Source organism: Taudactylus pleione, unplaced genomic scaffold, assembly GCF_031769625.1.
Source record: "Taudactylus pleione unplaced genomic scaffold, aTauple2 ptg000726l, whole genome shotgun sequence".
NCBI lineage: Eukaryota > Metazoa > Chordata > Amphibia > Anura > Myobatrachidae > Taudactylus > Taudactylus pleione.
In genome coordinates, this window is record NW_028285128.1 from 3,024,175 (window position 1) to 3,033,085 (window position 8,911).

At 40.3% G+C, this 8,911-nt stretch overlaps 1 pseudogene; it reads right to left on the bottom strand.

The window, feature by feature from the left end:
- Nucleotides 1-7,251: 7,251 nt before the first annotated feature.
- LOC148477304 (5S ribosomal RNA) lies at nucleotides 7,252-7,370 on the bottom strand (annotated as a pseudogene).
- Between the last annotated feature and the right edge of the window lie 1,541 nt (nucleotides 7,371-8,911).

The window sequence follows — 8,911 nt, forward strand, 5'->3', positions numbered from 1 at the left end:
TCCAGCCAGCCCCTATGGACTTTGAAGTAGTGGACACAGCCCCTATTAACAACAGCAGCACAGCACAACACAGCCAGCCCCTATGGACTTTGAAGTAGTGGACAACAGCAGCACTACACTACACTACACTACACTACACAGCCCTAACTCCCACCCTCCCTCTTCACTGTCCACAGCCGAGTGAGAAAATGGCGCCGACGCGGGTACCTTATATAGGATCCAAAACCCGCGAGACTCGGAAGGCGGGATGATGACGTTTTGCCTCGATTTCAGATCCGAGTCAGGCGGGAAAAGTCGAGCCTGACTCGGATCGGACTCGGATCGGGGGGGCTCGGGGGGGTTCGGATTTCAGAAATCCGAACCCGCTCACCCCTAATATATATATATATATATATATATATATATTGTGATGTACTATGTTTTAATGTAGAAATTAAAACCTATTTATGACAAAAAGGTGACAAATGTAAATACATATATTAAAATCAATAATTGCCTTAAATGATTCAAAAAACAAAATACAAATTATATATTATTGTATTAGAGATATAAATGACAATACTGTATTCCAATTAGGGGTGAGCGGGTTCGGATTTCTGAAATCCGAACCCCCCCGAGCCCCCCCGATCCGAGGCCGATCCGAGTCAGGCTCGACTTTTCCCGCCTGACTCGGATCTGAAATCGAGGCAAAATGTCATCATCCCGCCTTCCGGGTCTCACGGGTTTTGGATTCAATATAAGGTACCCGTGTTGGCGCCATTTTCTCACTCGGCTGTGGACAGTGAAGAGGGAGGGTGGGAGTTAGGGCTGGCTGGGCTGTGTAGTGTAGTGTAGTGCAGTGTAGTGTTGTGCTGTGTAGTGTTGTGCTGTGCTGTGCTGCGCTGTGCTGCTGTTGTCCATAGGGGCTGTGTCCACTCCTCCAAAGTCCATAGGGGCTGGCTGGACTGTGTTGTGCAGTCAGTTGTCCATAGGGGCTGTGTCCACGCCAAAGTCCTGTGCAGTGTCCCAGTCCTAAAGTGGTGCTGTAGTGTTGTCCAGGAGGTGCTCTGTCCATCAGGGGTGCTCCCCCCAAGTGCAAAAAAAATAAATATTTTTTCTGTGTTTGTGAATTGTGTGCACAGTAGCCGCACGTGCATCAACAAAGTAGCGCCAAGCATGTGCCTGTGTCATAAGTAAAGGGCCGGCTGGCTTGACCGTTAAAGGGTGCTGTAACCCCCAAAGCGCACTCCAAACCAAATAAAAAAGTATTTTCTGTGTTTGTGAATTGTGTGCACTGTGGCTGCACGTGCATCAACAAAGGAGCAGTGCCAAGCGTGCGCCTGTGTCCCATAAGTAAACGGCCGGCTGGCTTGTCCATTAAAGGGTGCTGTAACCCCCAAATTGCACTCCAAAAAAAATAAAAAAATATATATTTTTGTGTTTGTGAATTGTGTGCACAGTAGCCGCACGTGCATCAACAAAGTAGCGCCAAGCGTGTGCCTGTGTCATAAGTAAAGGGCCGGCTGGCTTGACCGTTAAAGTGTGCTGTAACCCCCAAAGTGCACTCCAAACCAAATAAAAAAATCTTCTTTTTTTTCTGTCTTTGTGAATTGTGTGGGCTGTAGCCGCACCTGCATCCTCAAAGCAGCAGCGACAAGCGTGTGTCTGTCTGTTAAAGGGTGGTGTAACCCTCAAAGTGCGCTCCACAAAAAATAAAAAATGTCTTCTTTATTTTTCTGTCTTTGTGAAATGTGTGGGCTGTAGCCGCATCTGCATCCTCAAAGCAGCAGCGACAAGCGTGCGTCTGTCTGTTAAAGGATTACATCGGTGACAGCATCCAAGTAGGCATGTCAGACAGTCCGTACCTGTACTGGCAGGAAAAAGAGGCAATTTGGAGGCCCCTGTACAAACTAGCTCTATTTTACCTGAGTTGCCCCCCCTCCAGTGTGTACTCCGAAGGAGTGTTTAGTGCAGTCGGGAACCTTGTCAGCGAAAGGCATAGGAGGTTGCTTCCACAAAATGTGGAGAAGATGATATTCATAAAAATTAATTATCAACTCTTCCAGGGAGACCAGCCTCCAGAACGTACAGAGGGACCTGTGGTGGTGGATTCCAGCGGGGACGAATTAATACTCTGTGAGGATGAGGATGTACACAACACTGAAGAGGGTGAGGAATCGGTGATTAAGGAGGATGAGGACGACATCTTGCCTCCGTAGAGCCAGTTTGTGCAGGGACAGATTATTTGCCAGCTTGTTTTGTGGGGGCCCAAACGAACCAATCATTTCAGCCACAGTCGTGTGGCAGACCCTGGCGCTGAAATGATTGGTTTGTTAAAGTGTGCATGTCCTGTTTATACAACATAAGGGTGGGTGGGAGGGCCTAAGGACAATTCCATCTTGCACCTCTTTTTTTTCTTTGCATTATGTACTGTTTGCGGCCTAGTTTTTCAAACTGCCATCCTGTCTGCCACTGCAGTGTCACTCCTAGATGGGCCACGTGTTTCTGCCGCCCACTCGTGTCGCTTAGCATAGTCATCCATCTACCTTGGTGCAACCTTTTGGACATAAAAACACTATTGTGAGGTGTGAGGTGTTCAGAATAGACTGGAAATGAGTGGAAATTAAGGTTTTTGAGGTTAATAATAGCATAGGAGCAGAAAAATCAACACATTCTGTGATTTTAGCTGTTTTTATGCTTTTTGTAAAAAAAAATACAGATCCAAAACACAAAACCCAGAACCCAAAACACGGAAGGGTGGTTTTGGCAAAACCAATCCAGATCCAAAAGACGAAGAAAGAGCCAGATCCACAACCAAAACACAAAACACGAAGAGTGGCCGGTGCACACCCCTAATTCCAATTAGGAAAAATATTGGATATAATAGTATAAGGTGCTGGTACTGAAAAAGTTATTATAGTAACATAATATAATATGAGATTTTCTATAAAACTACTTGTATTCGATAGTGTTTGTGTATACTATATTTTATGCGCATATTCTAGTATTTGGCATGTCCTCCTAGGTTTGCATCGGGGTGGGTACAGGATACCAGAGGTCAGAATCCTGACTCCAGCATCCCGACCAGGTTAGAATCCCGACAACTCCAGGTAAGTAAGCCTAAGCTAACCCCTTAATTATCCCTCCCTCCCCGCACCCTAAACCTAATCTCTTCTCCCCCGTAGCCTAAAACTAGCCCTCCCCCTTGTGCAGCGGTGGCCAACCTGTGGCTCTTCTCTGAGTGGGACTGTAGTGACACATGGAGGGGCTGGAGTGTTACATGGAGGGGCTGGATTGTATTATTCAAATCAGTTTTTTTTTCTTTTATTTCATTTTATTTTTTGTGGATGTGGCTTTTTCAGTGTATTTTATGTGGATCTGTTTTTTAACATGTTTTTTATATTGTTCTGCCTTTTTCTTTCCTTTTAATAGTTACCTCCACAGTGATTGTGTGCATATGCTTTACCATGATCCTACAAAAATCATAAGGTGGCATGGCCTAGCTGGCACAAGGCCACACCTATTTTTGATCTTGGCTCTTTGACATACCAAACAAAAGGAGACTCTGCACAGGATGGAAATAGCAGTGCACAGAAATCGAAACCAACATGTAATTTAATATAAGAGGAGAACCCCTTTCACATAACCTGGTTGGTGGTTCTCTCTTGGAGTAACAATTAGATACTCGAATCACCTAATATAATCCTGTATAGCAGGATAACAGAAAAAACTTTTTTGTGGGGGCACTCATAGTGGCCTATTCATCAACACTAAAATACAATTTTTAAGGACATTTTCCTTAAATAATGTTATTTTAGTATTAATGAAGCCACTTAGCACAGGAGATAACACTGATATCTCCTTGCTAAGTCCCCCTGCGTTAATTTCCACACTCCCCATAGATTAGTATGGGGATATGGAAATTATGGAATTCATCAAATTCCGAAAATTATGTATTTTCGGAGTTTGATGGAGTTACTATCCGCCACTGTGAGGTGGCGAATAGCAGGTAACACTTACCTGTGTCAGCGTGTGCAGGTCCCCCAGCATCTCCCTCCGGCGCTCTGGACTCTCCTCTGGCTCCGTCTGCTATGCTGTCATGTGTTCTCCCCAGCAGAGCACAATAAAGTACTGTCTGCTGCTGGTAGATCACATGACAGCATAGCAGACGGAGCCAGAGGCTGCTGCGCGGACAGGTAAGTACTGAACGGGGGGGAGGTGAGCGGAGGGGGGAGGGGGGCAGGTGAGCGGAGGGGGGGACACAAACTTACCGCATCTGTAGGCAGTGCTGCGCATGCGCTGGTTTTACAGATGTAACAGTGCATGCGCAGCATGGATTCCAGCTGCAATAAGTTAGTGTAGAGAGGGATAACTATCTATTTCCTGAAAAGCTGTCATCGCAAAAATGACAGCTTTTCGGAATAGATAGTTATAGGGAGGAGGATTGATGAATTCCTCCGGTAATTAGGTAGAACTCCATGCGAGTTCTAAACCTAATTACCTCCTGGGAAACTTTAGTTATGATGAATAGGCCCCTTAATCACTTAAATGCATAGAAGATTAATTAAAACATAACTTTTATTACATATGCACCTAAAAAAAGAAAAGACATAATCTTACACATATATTACAAAGACAATACATATACTGCAGAACTAGTAAACAAAATATTGCCGCAGAGAAAATATTGATATTATCTACTGAAAATTGTATTTTTAGTTATGAATGTAATGTATTATCCTATTGCATTCGTACGGCACCCCTTATTGTTATTTCGTAGAGAAGATAAGGCGAGATGTTAGATAAGCTTGTCACAATAATTTAATCGTAATTTTGTAACAGATAGACTATATGCAGAGAGAGAGAGAGAGAGAGAGAGAGAGAGAGAGAGGAATCCTTATGGCCTGAGTATACACTCAAACACTGTGAAAGGAAGGCGGCACTCCAGTTGTTGAAAAGAGTCAAACTGTATTAAATATCAAACATCAACATGGCAAATATGTGTGTCGACGTTTCAAGGCTCTTAGGCCTTTTGACTTTTTTCAACAACTGGAGTGCCGCCTTCCTTTCACAGTGCCACAAGGATTCCTCTATGCATTTATTTTAGGATGGCACCCGCTTTTTAGTCATCTCATCCTGAGTGCCGGACAAAGCCATTTGTATATAAATTTATATATATATATATATATATATTTGATATTGTAGATGTACCCAGCGCCAACAGCAGAAAAAATTACCACCTTATAACCCTTCTGGGTTTATAATGACTCTCAGTGTATTGCACTCCTCTATTAAAGGTGTCAGCTCTTAACAACAAAAGTCTGGTGGTGGCTAGCCACCATAAATTAAAATAAAGATAGTGTACACAAAGGTTGAAATGTGAGCGACAAAAGTGCTTAGTACACTCTATTATCTATTTAAATAATTCAGTAAATCTGTGAAAAACGCTTAGTAATTCATATGTAGTGTTTTAAAACAAAGTGCAGAAATAAACACATAAAGTGCCAAGTGAATAATTTAACCTCAATAAATAATATATGCAAGTGAATAAATACGTGTTTAAAATAATAGGAATATATCTAAATATTAAAAAAAATTATTTAATTCATAAATATGACACCTACAATCATGAAAAGTACATAAAAACATAGCAATAAATGATATACATAGGATAAAAAGGAGGAATAAACTGAAAAAAGCTTATCTTTTAGATAAAAAAGAAATTGAAGAGTTCATGGATGTATGATCAGCCTTCCAATGCATTTCGTCAATCTATGACTTCATCAAGGGGATACCTAGCTGTTAATGCCCTCCGGCTTATAAACCCCACTAATAGGGACAATTGATGCTCATTATGACATCACTTCCTGTCAGTAATTTTTTTTATCTTCCTTATTACTGATATATTACAGTGAATCTATATATTCTGTGGTCACGTTATGTCCATCAGTCCTAAAAGCATGTAATTTAGTAGTTTTATAAAATATAAATTGAATAACAAACTGCGGGCTGTCATCACTTCCGCCCAAAAGTCCGGCCAGCTTTGTCCTGGAAGTCCGGCCACTTCCGCCCTGATGCTCAGTCTCGTGATCCCGTCATCACCAAACACGCGACTCATTGCGTCGTGCTTACAGTGCTGTATAGGTACGCACTTCCGTCCTGGGTATCGATCTGGTAGCCGCGTCATCAAAGTGCGACTCGTCCAGTCGCGCTAATAGTGCTTGTCGAGGTGCATGCTTCCGCTCCCAGGATTCGGTACTTCCGCTTATCCTTTTGCTCTTGCGCATGCGTAGTGCCTCCTGGCGGCGGCCATCTTTATGGATCCTATTCACCTCAGGATATCTTGTAACCGCGGCCATCTTTCTGGATACTTCTTAACCAGCCGCCATATTTAAAACTCCGGCACTCCTATATTAACCCGTGCAACTCTGGGCAAAACCTTAGGGAATGAATATTCAATTAATTCCAGCTATAAAAAGAAGAAGAAGGGGGAAGGATTAGAATATTTAGTAAATAATCATCCTAATAAGGGAAAGACCTATATTGTCTTTCACCTATATAAACCCATAAGGAACATAGATTTACATAGCTGATCAAAAACTTTATATAACTAGTCACAACTACTCAGAAAAGCATGTATGTATGCCTATATATAAACATATATCAGGATAATCCACAATTATATAGCTAATTGTTCCAAAAGAATATTTTCAACATATTATACTAAAGGAAAAGGAAAAAGAAAAAAGAAAAAAGACAAAAGAAGAAAAAAGGGGGGGGATGTTCTTAAAAAACCACATGGTTTCAGAGAAGGGGATAGCAAATAAAGCAAATATCCTAAATCCACAAAACCTAATAGTGTATTTTATAATAAGTACATATGTATAAAAATATCTATTAAAATTTTTTTTTATAAAAAATTATTTTATAACATTTTTTGGCACATATATGTATATACATTTCTTGAGAACTGTATTAAAAGAATCAGGAAAAGCTTTAAAAAATCAATAAAATATTGATAAAATATTCATTTCTTCACTCAAAAAATTATAATCCAGGCTTTAAAGTAGAATGGCTGTTCTTATTGAAAAGTCTCGATTCCAACATTATTTGCTTTGATCTTAGGAGATGCTTATTATTGAGAAGTCTCTGTTACAACATAATTTGCCTTGATCTTGGGAAATGCTTCTTATTTCATATCTTTCTTCCGATTTTTTACTCCGATTTTACCATGGGATTCCAGGGATTATGCTTAACTGTGCACTTTGCTTACAACTACAGTACCCGGTATTCCCTGGAGGTCCCCCATCCAAGTACTGACCGGGCCCATTTCAACTTAACTTCCAAGAGCAGACGAGATTGGGTGTTTGAAAAATGGTTTGACTGTAGGAAATAGCTTCTACAGTAGCATATCCCATATCACATGGACATTAAGTTGGAGTCATCAATCTTCTTATATAAAAGGTGCGATTTCATAATTATCATTGAATCCGAGTGGTGCCAGTGTTCTTAACTCAAAAATCCAATACATCTCCCTTTTAGATAACTTTTTTGCTAGATCTCCTCCTCTCTCACCCAAGAGCACCTGTTCAATGGGTTTAAAAGTAAGGTCCTCTGGATTAGAGTTGTGATGAAGAAGAAAATGTTTCGACACAGCATGACCCTCCAGTTTATTCCGGATATTCCTTATATGTTCTTGAATGCGTAGTTTAAGGGTTCTTTTCGTCTTCCCAATGTATTTTGTGCCACAAGTGCACTCCAAAAGATAATGATAGAGGTAGAGTTACAATTCATATGTTGTTTTATTATATATTCTTTAGAGTTATCTGAATTCATAAAAGATCTCCTTTGTGGATGAAGATATCTGCATATATTGCACCTCCCCCATTTATAACTACCTGTACACTTCGGTAGCATATTATTATTATTTAGTGTGATATCCTGTATCATACTTGGGGCTAAAGAATCCTTGATACTCCTGGCCTTCCTAAATACCACCGGGGGTTTTGGAGGGAGAAAATCTTTAAGGATGGGGTCCATTAATAAAATATGCCAGTGTTTATTTAAAGTACTCCTGATTGTCTTCTCCTGATCATTAAATATAGTAACAAAAGGAATGAATTTGTTATCTTGTATATTTCTTTCTTTGTAAGTCAATAATTCTGATCTTTCCTTTTGATTAGTCTTCCTTGCAGCTTCCATCAAAAGTTCTTTTGGATAGTCCTTCTCAATGAACCTGTCTGCATATAGCCTTATTTGTTCTTCCGCTGTAACTGAATTACTGCAATTTCGCTTGATCCTAGAAAACTGAGAATGGGGTATATTATCTTTCCATTTCTTCAGATGTCCACTATTATAATGGAGATAACTGTTTGTGTCAACCTTCTTTATAAAATTCTTAGTCACAACTCTGTTTTCTTCATGCATAAGAATTAGGTCAAGTAATTCAATAGAGTGTTCGCTGATGTTAAATGTGAACTTCAAATTCATGTTATTCTTCATAATATGTGTGAAGAACATCTCAAATGACTCCCTTGTTCCATTCCACACAATTAAAATGTCATCAATGTATCTTTTAAATAAAATGATCTGTTCTTTAAAAGGGTTGTTATTATAAATATGTTCTCTTTCCCAGCAGCCCATAAATAAATTGGCGAAGCTGGGGGCAAAAGTCGTCCCCATCGCCGTGCCACATATCTGCCGGTAAAACTGCTCTAAAAATTTAAAATAGTTATGGTTTAAAATGAACTTCATAAGATCACAAATAAAATGTCTATGTTCATTATTAATTGTTGCATCAGCTTCCAGAAACTCTTTACTTGCATTCATCCCCTTCTCATGCTCGATACATGTATATAAGGCCTGGACATCTATAGTTGCCCAAAAATAAGAAATCTTCCACCTCAGGGGTTCTATGATTTGAAGGACGCTT